The sequence below is a fragment of the Myotis myotis genome, unplaced genomic scaffold (genome assembly GCF_014108235.1).
Source record: "Myotis myotis isolate mMyoMyo1 unplaced genomic scaffold, mMyoMyo1.p scaffold_m19_p_11, whole genome shotgun sequence".
Lineage (NCBI taxonomy): Eukaryota > Metazoa > Chordata > Mammalia > Chiroptera > Vespertilionidae > Myotis > Myotis myotis.
The window spans coordinates 51,992,178-52,007,874 of record NW_023416315.1 but is presented as its reverse complement, the minus strand read 5'-3'; the positions used below and the strand labels follow the sequence as shown (position 1 = coordinate 52,007,874).

Genomic DNA, 15,697 nt, shown 5'->3' with positions numbered 1-15,697 from the left:
CTCCACGTTCTCTAAGTGGTCACTAATGTTTTACTAGAAACAGGTAAGGAATAAATTATGATGCAGAGGTTATAAAAATTAGGTTACTTCTGTACACATGATCATCTGGAAAAGTATCTGTGTATTTTAAAAATAAATTTAATTGATTTCAGAGAGGAAGGGAGAGGTAAAAACATCAATGATGAGAGAGAATCATCCATCTGCTACCTCCTGCACAACTCCCAAAGGGAGTTGAGCCAAACCATGACCTTCTGGTTTATAGGTCGACACTCAACCACTGAGCCATGCCAGCCGGGCGTATCTGTGCATTTTAAAGAATGAAACGTCTATCCTGTCTGTAAATAATAATTTAGTCCTTTGGGAATACAAGAGAAATACTTTGCTTACAGCGATGGACACACGGTGCAGTGTGCAGATGATGTTTTGTTGAGTTATACACTTAAAACCTGTATAGTTTTGCAAACTAATGTCACCCCAAGAAATTCAGTGAAAAAATAAACATAGTAAAAGAATGTAACTTCAGAAAAAAGTATTAAAAAGCTTGGTATATTTCACAGGTGTGTGCATTCCTCAAAACTTATTTAAGGTACATAAGAGTTGTGTCTTTTACTGTATGCAAAATGAATCATAAATAAATATTGAACACTAGTTAATTACATGCATGCTTAAGTGTTTAAAAGTGAACTATGCCTTTAATTAACTTTTAAATGTATCCAAAATGTACATGGGTAGATGGATAATTTTATGATAAAGCAGAAAGTAGCTTTATCAAGGTGGTAGAATCTAAGTGGTGGGCACATGAATGTTCAATATAAAACTTTCAACTTCTATAGAGGTTTTAAAATTCTCATAATAAAATGGGAAATAATAATGAGGCAAATATGTATGTTCTGATATAAACTAAACTTTTCAATGTATCGCTATAATACATTGTTAATAAAATAAGCAGCAAGGTATAGGAAGACCAATCAGATACTTATAAACTTGAATAAGTCAAGAATATGTCTAGTAACAGATACAACAAGCTTATTGACCAGTTGCTTCTGGGGAAGGTACCTTACTTTTTGCTCAGTTTTGTGTTTTTTGAAATTTTAACCATGTGCATGTATTAATTCAATAAATAAATACATTAAAATTATATGATAACGGTAACCATGACACCTCTGAAAGAAAAGTCTAAAGGCACAAGTGCTGTTTGAAGATAATGAAAAGAGAAAAGAATGTCTTTGCTATTGTTTTATAAAAGAAAGAATACCACTGAGAGGGAAAGATTTGGAATTCTTTAAAGACTAAGAGTTACTTGGTAATTTTTAGGATTTAGGATGAACTAGAAAAAGATCTTGGGTTATTTTGGCAGAAATTTTGTTATATTTGTCTAAATTTTTTAAATGTATCCCTAGATGTGGAGAAAAAACTGGAGTATTCTATACCTTTCATCAGCATACTACTTAGCAGGGTTTATCTTAAATCACTCACTGTCTCTGGCACTGCCCATAGGTGTACAGGCTACACACACACACACACACACACACACACACACACACACGCCATAGCAGAAAGGGTTACTGAAATATTATTATCTCTAACATGCTGCATTTCCTTGATCATAAGGTAAATTGTTTTTCCAGTTTTATATTTCCAAAATATGAGTAAATCCTGTAATCTATATTCATTTCTAATGTAAAATAACACCGCCCAAAAATAGCCATTATGTTTTAAAGAGTGCATCTTATTCAGTGGTTATCAAACTTCTTAATGCTGCGACCCTTTAATACAGTTCCTCATGTTGTGGTGACCCCCAACCATAAAATTATTTTCATTGCTACTTCATAACTGTAGTTTTGCTACTTTTTGAATCATAATGTAAATATCTGATATGCAGGAACTATTTATGTGACCCCTGTGAATGGGTCGTTCTACCCCCAAAGGGGTCGCAACCCACAGGTTGAGAACTGCTATATAATTAGATGGACTTTCTGAATCAACGATATAAGGTAGGTTAGTTTTACAAGAATTTTTTTCTAAAGGTCTTTGTTTCCTTTACAGTGTTTGGCCTGTCATTCTCATTCATTCACCAGATTTTATTAAGTTCAGACAACTGCAAAGTGAGACCATCCTTGACAATATTGATATTCACATTGGGTTTTGAGATCACATAGACATGGACTTGAGTCTTTTCTGTGTCACTTACTCTTGGATTATGTGAACTTGGGTATGTTATTTAAGATCTTTATATTTTCCTCATCTGTAAAAATGGGATGATAGTGCCTAAGTAGCCTAATTTATAGGCTGAAATCATACAAGTAAAGCATGGAGTAAGTGCACAAAAATACTAGCTCAACTTTTATGAACAATAAAGTATTTTATTTGGAGGGAGGAAAACAGGAGTAGAGGCCAGTTTACTAGAGTATGGGTTGAGGGAGGAATAATGGGTATGGTTTGGGACAATGAAGACTCAACACACAGTTGAAATTCTGAGTTATAAGAGTCCCTCATATTCTGAAGTTTTACTTTAGTTATTTGAAGTCAGTGCTGCATCCCATTTTGCTTTCCCATTTTTGCTTTATACCCAAAGGGTAGCACATACATGGCACTGAATAATGATGGATGGAGAGGTGGTGGACATACAGTGGATGTTGGCAGTGACATACTGGGAAACCTTGTGAGTGAAGAGTTACACAGTTCCACTAGGGGCAGACTAATTTTCTCCACATTTTGCAGAAACTCAACTTCCTATTTACAGGAAAGGAACTACACAGTGTTGAGGAAAGATGACCTTGAGTTTGATTTCTCAGTGTCTTTTCTCATGGAAGAGGAGAGGATATCACCTAAAGATGCTGACTTTCCTACTACTTCTCCTAGGACAAGGTACAAGCCTTATTGGGTGGGGAAGTCTGGGATTAATATTAATGTTGAATAGAGGATTAGAGGGTCTGAGGCCACCAGTCAGAGAATGGGGGGCAGGAGGGGGAAAGATGTTGGATTATAGGATATAATTATTATAGAATAACAGTTGGCAGTACAAAATGGAGGCAGTGCCACAGGGTTCTTTGGGAGCCAAGGTGACATTGGAGCAAATAGTAAAAAGAGCTTCCTTCCTGGGGACAAGGTGGTCAGCGCTCATGGATTTCTCTATCTCCCTGCAACCAGGCTCTGTGTTCGGTGCTCTCCTCTCTCAAAAGCCACTCAGGGACATCTGTCAACGTGGAACCTCGGTGACAATCCAGTGTCAGGTTGATAGCCAACTTGCCCTAATGTTCTGGTACCGACAGCTTCCTGGACAGTGCTTGACACTGATTGCAATGGCAAATCAGGGCTCTGAGGCCACTTATGAAAGTGGATTTACCAAGGACAAGTTTCCCATCCACCGCCCAAACCCAATGTTCTCCATTCTGACTGTGAACAGTGTGAACCCCGAAGACAGCAGCTTTTACTTCTGCAGCGCTGGAGACACAGTGCCGGGCACAGATCAGAGATCTGAGCAAGAACTTCAGCTTCCTCCTGCCCATCTTCCTCCTCCCCAGTTCCCATCCAGATGAGCTCTGTCGAGGCAAGCTGGAGGGAGGAAACCACAGCTTCCAGGCAGAGACAGATGTTTGTGTGTTTGTGGGTAAGTATGAGTATGAATGTGTAGACTGAGATGGAGAGAAAATGTGTAGGACTAGCTGGAGGGCCTATCCACAGACATGAAAGGTGGCTACTGGGAGCCTGAAGATAAATTCCTCCAGAAGAATAGAAATGCTCAGTGAAGACAATCAAATATAGTTTCCCTTCAAGTGACAAGTTCAGAACTACTCTTTAACTATTTCTTCTCAATGCTATATTTAGCCTGTTCTCTATCAATATAGTTCAGAAGGCCCTTAGTCATCCTAATAGCATACTGGCCCATTGCACTCATGATACTATGCTGATTGTTCTTTGTGAATAGAAATTATAAAGCACTCTAGATGGCTCAGTATATGACATATGCAGGCCAGAACAATGTAAAATCCGCAAAAGTTCAGGGACCTGCTACATTGGTGAGCTTTTAAGTAGTCCAGATGTGCGGGACATGTCAGAATATTCCCTCTGATATGAGAGATAAGTCTTATTACCATCTACTATGCAGAAAGAAGTGCAGTATTTCATGGGCCTCTATGGACTTTGGAATTAACATATACTGCAGTTGGGTGTGCTGCTTGGGTCCATTACTATGTTATCTGTAAGGCTGGCCCTGGATGGGCACAAGAGAGTTGTGTAGCAGAAACAAGGTTGGGATGAAAGCGGCCCTGCCACCTGGGCCAGAGACCAAGCAGGCTCAGTTGTTCTTGAAGTACCTGTGGCCAATAGGTATGCTCTGTGAAGCCCTAGGCATTCCTCAAGGATGATGCAAAGAGTTTTGGTGGAAAGCCATAGTCTTTTCCACCTGCCAACAACTTGTTATCCTTTGAAAAACTGCTTCTGGCTTTTGACCGAATGCCTCATCCCACATTCAGAACTGGATGTCATCTGATCAGCAACACTGGAAGGCCGGACAACCACAGAGTTTTCTGTGATACGTGGGAAATGTATAACCAAGACCAGACTCAAGCATAGCTGGAAGAAGGGACAATTTAATTTCAAGAGCATGTCTCAGTCTCATAGTACCCACTCCTATTTCACACACCTTGACCCCTCAATTCATACCCAAGGCTTCATGGGATAAATTTGCACCGTGTTCTAGAACACTCATTACAGTTTAATACAGTGTGTTTCTGATGGTAGTGGTGAAAAGTAATCCTCAGATGGGCCAGAACTTCAGCCCATAATTTTATAGAAGAAGAGATGGCCTGAAGTGTAGACCTACTCCTTGTTCAACTTTCACTCTATCATATTCTAGACTATTCATTCCCATTTTCCCTCCTTTTGCTTCTCTGTGCTACATTGTGGGTAATTTCTTTAGACCTGCTCTCCAGTTTACTAATTCACACCTCAGCTTCAATAAGCCATTTAACCTTTCAATTGATTCTTTAAATTAAATTATATAAATTTCCATTACTAAGAACTCTACTTGGGTCTTTTACAAGTAGGAGCGGTCATTTTTGAAAGCACCTTGCTCCTTGTGTTTTTTGAACTTATTTATTTAAGGATATTATGCATCTATTGAGAATTTTACCTGTTAATGCCAACTCCTGATGACTTTTTGCATTTGGTGTTCTTGTTTGTAGGTTCTGCTGGTTTTCACTCAGGGTGACTTAATTTTTTTGTGCATCATAAAATTTGATATTATGAATTCATCTTTGGGAATATTTTCAATCCTGGAATAAGATGGGTTTTCCAGGAAATATCTACTTATGCCTCTAGCAAGCAATTGGGATGCAATATACCTGATGTCATTTGGTTTTATAATTCTCAGTGTGTATCTTCTTGATCATACAATGTCTATCCCAAACCCTGAAGGGCTGATAATACAATACCTTGAGTATTTAGAGGAAACTTTTTAAAATCCTCCGCCCAAAGCCAAATAAGGAAAAATAATACTTTTTGTAAACTGCCTGTGGAATTATTTTGTTCATTTGTCCTTTCATTAAGCGTGTAACCCTTCCTATATCCTGGCTTCATACAGAAATGATTTCTAGCCCTACCTGGTTTGGCTCAGTGGAAAGAGCATCAGCCTGCAGACTGAAAGGTCCCAGGGTCGATTCCGGTCAAGGGCATGTACCTTGGTTGCAGGCACATCCCAGTGGGGGGTGTGCAGGAGGCAGCTGATCGATATTTCTCTCTCATCGATGTTTCTAACTATCCCTCTCCCTTCCTCTGTAAAAAATCAATAAAATATATATTTTTTAAATGATTTCCGTCTCACTCCTAGTTTACTACAAGGTCCAGTGGGTCTTGCACAATTTCCACACAAACTAATTCGGGGGCCTCTAGGATCCACATATGAGTCTATTGGATCTAGTGGGTCCAGTGCCAGCTTCCCTTCCTGCCTCATGCTCCCATTTCCCCAAGAAGTGCGCAAATTCACATACAGATAAGTCGGGCTGTAAGCACCTTTCTATACGACAGCACAGGTTTCGCCTAAGAAGCATTAAAACACTAGCTAGAAGCTTGAATTCTGGCAACAGACAAACCTGAGTTTAAAATTTGGCTCTATTGCTTGATCACTGCATCTAACTTTGAAAGGGTTACACAATTCCTTTATATAGTTCCACATATGTAAAATGACGATAATAATGAAACCCACAAAATGAGGTTGGAGGGTTTGCTATAAGAATGGGATGAAATTACCCATATAAACTACATAACACTGTGCCACATAGAGATAAAACATGCAACGTAGTTACTACCTAAATTTATTTCTCACTGTAATACATGAAATTGTACCTTAGCAATTCATTGCCTGAGGTTAGCTATCGCCCTTTCTGGGAAAATTTTATTTATTATTACAATAGTTTTAGCTGTTTTAATTGCAAAATAAATGCATGGTATTGTGATATACAAAGATTATTAAAATTGGAATTTTTTAATATTTTTATTGAGTTTCAGAAAGAGAGGAAATGAGAGAAAGAGAGAGAGAGAGAGAGAGAGAGAGAGAGAGAGAGAGAGAGAGAGAAACATTGATGTCAGAGTGGAACATCAGTCACCTGCAACCCTGGCATGTGCTTTGACCAGGAATCTAACTGGCAACTTTTCTGTGCATGGGACAATGCTCAACCAACTGAGCCATACCGGCCAGGTCTAAAATGAGAATTTAAATCACGCATTTAAATAAAGTTAGATCATATCATACATACTGTTTTATAATTTATTCTCTTAACCCATCAATATTTCATGAACACCATGTTATATTAAAAATACCTTATATCAACTTCTATAATAATATTTTAATGTATTAATTATAATCCTTTTTAAAAATTGTTTAATGATTTTTAAAGTAAGAGGAAGGGAGAGAGAGAGAGACATCAATGTGAGAGAGAAACATCAATCATTTGCCTGCTGTACACACCCCAACTGGGGATCAAACCCACAACCTACGTATGTGCCCTGACTGGGAATCAAACCCACAACCCTTTGGTGTATGGGATGATGATTCAACCAACTGAGCCACTCACCCAGGGCTAACCATCTTTTATATATCAGTTTTAAGTCAAAACCAATGGCAAGGTAAAAATCATATGCTAGATGACAGGGTTATCTCATTTAAAAAGCAATGGTTGTGTGTTTTTGGTTTATTTCTCTTACAGGATCAGCAGGCAATAACAAAATCCTCTTTTCCCCACCATCACATGACTGACTCCTCCTTATTTATATTTCAACTCAAATATTATCTCCCCAAAATGATCTTTCCTGGCCACCTTACCTAATACAGCACTGTTGCCCAACCACCAGTCACTCACATTGATTATCACTTTATCCTATTTTAATCCTTACTAATCACCATTATCTGATAGAAATATATATGCTATATATACATAATAGACATATTCTTATTTATTGCCCATCTTCCATTGCTGTACACACAAATACACATCAATGCCAGTAAAGCAAGCACCTTTTCTATCTTCTGCATCACTATTTTCTTATAGCTTAGAAAAAACACAGCAACATCACGGGAATTCAGTAACTATTTACTGAGTGTTATGGACAAGTTGTACTCCTTCAAAATTCCTGTGTTGCAGTCTTAACTCCCAGTACTTTAGAATGTGACTGTATTTGGCGACAGGGTCATGAAAGAGCTGATTAAGTTAAACCACGACCATTGGGGTGGGCCCTAATCCAATCTGGCTGGTGTCCATATCACAAGAGATTAGGACATACTTGGAGAGAACACTAGGGTTGTGCCCTAGAGAAAAAGTAATGTGAGAACACTGTGAGAAGGTAGCCATCTGCAAACCAAGGAGGGAGGCCTCAGGAGAAAATAATCCTACAGATACCTTAATCTTGGACTTCCAGTTCCCAGAACTGTGAGAAAATAGATTTCCATTTTTGAGACACCCATTCTGTGGTATTTTGTTATGGCAGCTTTAGCAAACTAATACACTAGTAAAGAAATATAATTCATAAATAGAACCAAGATGGCGGCATAGGTTAACGCCGGAGTTTGCTGCTTTGAACAACTACTTCAAAAGTGAAACCAAAAAACGGAAGGGACATCACCCAGAACCACAGGAACGCTGGCTGAGTGGAAGTCCTACAACTAGGAGGAAAGAGAAACGCATACGGACACTCAGAGGAGGCGCAGTGCTGAAGTCAAATTCTGAGGTGGGGAGTGCGTGGAGCAGGCTGGTGGCGGAGGGCGCGGTTGGCGTTTTCAATCGGGAGGGAGTCGCAGAATCTGAGCTCCAGATCCGGGCGAGTTTTTAGGGACCCAGACTCAAACGGGAGAAGCGGGACTGTCTGGCTTCGGTCAGAGCGAGTGCAGCTTTCTCTCTGAGCTTTGCAGCGGGTGCTGGGACTCAGAGAGGCAGAGCCCCTGGGGACAGGACTGAGAGCCGCCATAACTGCTCTCTCCGGCCCACCCTGTTGATCCTGTTCGACCCGCCCCGCCCAAGCCCTGCACACAGGCATTTGCCGGATAGCCTCAGGCAAAGGCTAGATTAGCACCTCCCTAGAGGACAGAAGTTCTCTCACTGCTGACACAGCTGATTCTCATAGCCACTTGGCCTGGAGGTCAAACCCTCCCTGGAATTAGCTACAACAATCAAGATTTAACTATAAGACTGCGAACAAAGACCACTAGGGGGTGCACCAAGGAAGCATAACAAAATGCGGAGACAAAGAAACAGGACAAAATTGTCAATGGAAGATATAGAGTTCAGAACCACACTTTTAAGGTCTCTCAAGAACTGTTTAGAAGCCGCCGATAAACTTAATGAGATCTACAAGAAAACTAATGAGACCCTCGATCTTATATTGGGGAACCAACTAGAAATTAAGCATACACGGACTGAAATAATGAATATTATACAGACTCCCGACAGCAGACCAGAGGAGCGCAAGAATCAAGTCAATGATTTGAAATGCGAGGAAGCAAAAAACACCCAACTGGAAAAGCAAAATGAAAAAAGAATCCAAAAATGCGAGGATAGTGTAAGGAGCCTCTGGGACAGCTTCAAGCGTACCAACATCAGAATTATAGGGGTGCCAGAAGATGAGAGAGAGCAAGATATTGAAAACCTATTTGAAGAAATAATGACAGAAAACTTCCCCTACCTGGTGAAAGAAATGGACTTACAGGTCCAGGAAGCGCAGAGAACCCCAAACAAAAGGAATCCAAGGAGGACCACACCAAGACACATCATAATTAAAATGCCAAGAGCAAAAGATAAAGAGAGAATCTTAAAAACAGCAAGAGAAAGAAACTCAGTTACCTACAAGGGAATACCCATACGACTGTCAGCTGATTTCTCAACAGAAACTTTGCAGGCCAGAAGGGAGTGGCAAGAAATATTCAAAGTGATGAATACCAAGAACCTACAACCAAGATTACTTTATCCAGCAAAGCTATCATTCAGAATTGAAGGTCAGATAAAGAGCTTCACAGATAAGGAAAAGCTAAAGGAGTTCATCACCACCAAACCAGGATTATAAGAAATGCTGAAAGGTATCCTTTAAGAAGAGGAAGAGGAAGAAAAAGGTAAAGATACAAATTATGAACAACAAATATGCATCTATCAACAAGTGAATCTAAGAATCAAGTGAATAAATAATCTGATGAACAGAAGGAACTGTTGATTATAATAGAATCAGGGACATAGAAAGGGAATGGACTGACTATTCCTGGGGGGGAAAGGGGTGTGGGAGATGCGGGAAGAGACTGGACAAAAATCGTGCACCTATGGATGAGGACAGTGGGTGGGGAGTGAGGGCGGAGGGTGGGGCGGGAACTGGGAGGAGGGGAGTTATGGGGGGGAAAAAAAGAGGAACAAATGTAATAATCTGAACAATAAAGATTTAATTATAAAAAAAGAAAGAAATATAATTCATAAATAGAGGAAAGTTGGCCAAGCTATATGGACTTCCTTGGAGAAAAACTCTAGAAAAGCATTTGAATGTAGATAATGTCAGCCCATAAGAAAATGAACTAGATTGTTCTAACAGGGAGGGAACGGATGCTTTGACCTTTATATCTGGATACAAAGGTGGCCCAACAACGTGTTCCAGGCCCTTTGCTGTCTCCAAGGCTGGGAAAGAGACAGATGTTATGGGTTCTAGATACATAAGCCCAGAACCTGCTCAAACACAGTGGCCCTCAAGTGAAGGGTCTTCAAATGGAAACTGTGTTAGTTGGTGCCTATGTGGACAGAGCACTCCCTTTTGGACCTGAGAGCCTTTTGCATATACTCCTGAATGGGTTGGCCTATAGGAAGTAGATGGACCAGTTGGCTGCCTTCCAAATGAACAAAACAGTCTAGAGCAGCAGTTCTCAACCTGTGGGTCGCGACCCCTTTGGCGGTCGAACGACCCTTTCACAGGGGTCGCCTAAGACCATCCTGCATATTAGATATTTACATTATGATTCACAACAGTAGCAACATTACAGTTATGAAGTAGCAACGAAAATAATTTTATGGTTGGGTCACAACATGAGGAAGTATCTTTAAAGGGCCAGAAGGTTGAGAGCCACTGTTCTAGAGTTTTATGAGCCAAATGAGTGGAGGGAGCCCAATTGGCTTATCACCAAGCTGGGCTTGTGGGACTCAATCTGGATATAATATGAACTGGAAAATAAATACACCTGTTACTCATTAAACTCTGAGTATCATCGGAGAAGTCATGGCTGCTACAATAACAATGGCCCACATGTGTAGTCCTCCTGGGTTCTCTCCCGATTTCCTCTGCTTATTCTCCAATAACCTTGGGAGTCACTTAAGCAATTCTAGTAGGTCCAAGGATGGGACAAAGAGTGACTGAAATGTGAACAGAAAGACCATTATAGTATAGAGACCAATCTATATTTACATTAAAAAATAACCTCAATCCATTTCCCTATTCACCCCTCCATAGAGGCCTAAGAATACTATATAAAATATGCAAATGTTCCCCCTGGGCATAAAGCATGTTTGTGCTCCCTGGCTTCAAGGTGGGGGATAGGATGGGGTTAGAGGAGGAGCAGAGGCTACTCCATTTAGCCAACCAGCCATGACCTGTCTATGCCTACACATCTCTCTCATTCTTGGATTTTTCTGGATCACACAGGTGGCTCCCCCACTATCCAGATTCAGTTTCTTCCACGATAAGATATTCAAGAAAATAGTCCTTATTGGATAAAGGGAAAACATATAGTTTAGAAAAACAATGGAGGAAGAAAGGAGCTGGGAGATTGGAAGAAAGATAGCCCAGAATGTGACAATCTGTTTGGAGAGTGATAAAGGAGACTGAGGCCCAAGGAGGAGTTGATTGTTGATTATGAGCTGAGAAGAAATAACTGAGTTGGGGGCAGGGGGGGATTTAAAAGGAAGAAATTAGTGATTTGTAATCTGACCAAAATCTACTTCTCAGACTACTGGAAGGTCTGAAAGAATCTAATATGTGGCAACACAATGGAAATGAATTTAGCTTAAAGAGGTGTCATCTGTTTATTCCTTAACCAGGTGACCTTAACGAAGTAAACCTCTGAGCTTTAGATTTCTCTTTGGTAAAAAGAAGAAAACTATACCTCCTGCCTACCTCATGAGGCTGTACTGAGCATCGAATAAAAGGAAGGGGAGCCAACATTTCTATGTTTAAGCAGGCTGATTCTAGAGTCAGACTACCATGCTACCATTCATCTCTACAAATGACAGGCTGTATGACCTTGAGGAAGTTACTTCACCTCTATAAAGCTCATTTTGGCATCTATAAAATGGGCAACGCCATAAGTATCTACAATAATAAAATTTTTTAAAAAGGTCCTTGAAAGGTTCACACAGTGTTTGTATAGTAAGCACATAAAAACTATTTCATATTATCATAATTAAAAGACAACGGTTTGATATGCTAAGCACTAAATATGAACTAAGAGAATGTCTTAAAGAAATAGACAAAGGAATCCAAGGTCCAGATTGAAGAGTACCAAGAGCTGTATAGACTTATCCAAATTGAATTGAAGCAAAGGAAGACTTGAATCCATCCCACAGACCTGAATCCATGCTACACATCTGAGCCTAGAGTATGATGCAACAGTCTCCACCTTAGCTACCTTCTCTGTCTATAGGGTGGTTCCTGCTACTTTGAATAAAACTGACCTCATAGTCTGTGTGGTTGTGATGGTTTATTCTAACAAGCACAAAATATCAAAGGGAGGCTAGTTTTAAGGCTTTAGACACAGAAAATCCCCAAGCTCTTGGGTGTTCCCTTTTAGACAATATCAGAGCTGTAAGCACCAATACAAAAATGTTTCCCCTTGCCCAAAAATAATTTCCTATATTCTACCAAGGATTAATTACCTCCCCAATACTTTTCCAGGTCATGTTGGTATCCACAGCAAGAATTTCTCCTTAGTCTCTAAACCAGGACTTTCTATGAAGACCCCACAACAAGGGATACAAATAAATAGCATATTAGGTGATATTACAGGACAAGCCCCTATTATTGAGGCTCCATAACCTGGATAACCTTGGTCAGCTACCTGTCAGCACAGAGAGGTGTGTCATCCATGCCTTAGAAAAGTCCCAGAGGGGTCCAGGTCATGGCCAAGCAAGGCTCTGAGACCAGGTGCCAGGTGGCATGCCACGACCTTCATGGCAGGGTTCAGGATCTGAAGGAGGGGCTGATGCACAAATGAAAATACTACACAAGAAGTATTAATTTAGAAGGCATTGGGGGCCAGGTGGAGCCTCTTTCTTTTTTTCCAAAAATGTTAAGATTTATTTACAAAGCTTCTTTGTTGTACAGAAAGTAAAAATGTATTACAGTCTTGGTGTAACTGGTAGCCACAGCTGGTTGACTCACCAATCATAGCTATCCATGCCACAGCAAGAGTCTTACATGAAAACCTAACAATGCTTACAATGTTGTTGGGGTGCAGTCCCCAAGCTTGGTGGTGAATTTCCAAAAGGGACTAAATGGAGGAAGGCGGAATGTCACAGGAACTATTCTTTGGGTGTCCTGGGGTTTGTATCACAGCTACCTTTTTTTTTTTTTTTTTTTTTAAGCTATCAAATCCATATGATGAGCAGTCCAACCAATTCTGAACAGTTCTTTTCTTTCTTTCTTTTTTTTTTTGCAGATTATTTGGATTCTTAATCATCTTCTCCTTCATCATCTGTTTCTCTCTTCCTCTTTTCACCTTTCCCACTTTCTTCCTCTTCTTCCTCCTCATCCTCATCATCTTCATCAACTTCTCCATCATGTCCAAATTCTTCTTCCTCCCCACTGACTTCATCTTCATCCTCTTTTCCTTCTACAACTTTGTCTTTATCTTCATCCTCTTCATCATCAAATTCTTCTTCCTCACCATCCTCATCTTCCTCATCTTCTCCTTCTTCATCATCCTCGTCTTCATCCAAACTGTCCACCTCAGCCTCTGAGTCAGGAGTTTCTCGATCCTCTTGGTCATAGCCATCCAGGTAGGTCAGCTGGGACAAGAGCTTGAAGACACTCTCTCAGTATTCATTCCGGTTAGTAACCTCACAGTTAAACAGATCCAGGCTTTTCAGACATTCAACTTTTTCAAAGGTTCCAAGGTACTGATATCTTTCAGTTTATTTCCACTTGAATTTAGATGTGTGAGATTCGGAAGTTTTCCGGCCAATATGTCCAAACACCCAGAGATTCTATTGTCACTGAGCTCAAGCTTTTTCAATTTTAGTAGTTTGGGGAAATTTGAAACTGAAATCAAGCCTACATTTATTAAACTGAGGAACTCTAAGTTCACAAATTCAGCTGTTAAGCCCTCAGTTTTCCCATCATCTGATTTGCAATTGTCCAGGACAAGTTCTTGAACAGCTGCCGGGGTCCCGTTCCTCAGCTCCAGCTTGAAGAGGCACACCAATCTCTGGCCTGGTCCAATTTTTATTCACTTGAATACACATTTGCCCTTTAGCAATGCATACAGGCAGATCAAAGGTGAAGTTTGATGAACAATGTAAGGATTATCAGGTTGGGAAATTGCTTTGAGCCATTGAGCCCACTGCAGGGCAGTTTTATGCTGATTTTCAACCCAGCTGAATATCAAAGTCCATTGGTTTTCCAATGTTTCTTCTTGCACTTTTATGCTAACTGCTGTTTGCTTTAGCCTCCAGGAGTGGAAGGTTAATTATCTCTTCTATTTCTGCCAGGAAGACAAGCATCAGGAGGGATCAGGATGGAGCTGGACCTCTGACTTGATCCCAAATAAACATTCGCTTAGATCCACCAGCCATGATTCTCATGCTGCTTCTCTACACTTCCCATGTCTTCCTGTAGGCCTGAGACCATTTTCAGGTCTGTATAATCAGGCAAGACAGAACCTTTCTGATTCTCAGTCTCATCTATAAATGAAGATAATTTTGTTCTGCATAACTCACAATTAAAACATTTGTGAAAACTTTAACTTGAAACGCAACCCAAATGAAAATCAGCATGGTATGTGTGAAAGCCCTTTAAAAACTGTCAGGCACTATACAAATATAGCAGTATTCCCACCTGGATATAAGCCCATTGGCAGTTAGAGGGTGTACAGTGAGGAGAGGGGAGGGCTCTGAGCAGTGGGTTTCCTGGTAAGGAGAAGCTGGCTTCCAGTCATGTCAGACACTGGACCAGAAGACACCCCATGGGCCCCTCTCAACCCCATGGGTCTCACATTGGCATTTCCCCCAATTCACTCTGGTTTTCAGTTCTTCCATCCCTCTTAACCTACTTTCTACCTCACCACTTCTGCGTTTTTCTCATTTGGCTCTTCATCTCCAGAATATTTACTCATTTCTACCTTTCATAGAATTCAATGAACTCTGCCCACTCCTGCCCCGCCACTAACCTGAGTTCAGAGGAACTGAGAAGTCTCTTCATCAGAGGGCCCCTCAACCAGGCTCACATAGACTCATACACAGACTACTTCCATCTCTATACCCCTCTGGCCAGGTTTTGCCTCAATAAATTACAGAACTGTGTCTTGGTGGCCATGGAAGGTTTCAAATTGAAATCATTTTCTGGGAAGATTCACTCTATATGGATCCCAGCATAGTAGTGCCATTGATCTAAAATAGAAAATTCCAGACACCCCCCCCCCCCACACACACACACACACTGCATCTTTGTTATTGATCACCCAATACTTAGCTCCTTTAACATGTGCTAATTCTTCTACCTACTGCTAATCTTCTGATCAGAACCCAATTTTATCATTGTCCAAACCGCTTCTAAAATCTGATTGCACATAATTCTAGCTCAAGCTGTCAGCTCTTAGCAATTGAGGCAATTTTCATCACTGTTAGTATAGATTCCCATGGCAACCAGGAGACTGCTTAAAGAGACCCTATAATAAGGTGAGTGGTGAGAAAGGCCAAGGTCCTGACGGTGAAGAAGAGGAGGAATGTGGTCTTCTGTGCCCCAAATGTAGCTGGTGACACCAATTTAACTCTTGCCCTTTCCACCTTCCAAATACCCTCCTCCATAGGCTTTGAAAGGCAGGAGAGCCAGCTGAAAGCCCAGAATTCCAAGAAACGCAGCCTCTTCCTTCTCAACACCCCTTCATATTACTAAGCTGGTTCCTCAAAGCCTAGTATTTGACCCTCCTGCCCACTGATTTAGAGTTGAGAAAGGGTCTTCACGCTCA

The 15,697-nt window shown here is 40.6% G+C and overlaps 1 pseudogene; it reads right to left on the bottom strand.

The window, feature by feature from the left end:
* Window positions 1-13,156: 13,156 nt before the first annotated feature.
* Window positions 13,157-15,697, bottom strand: part of LOC118666321 — a 107,801-nt pseudogene continuing 105,260 nt past the window's right edge.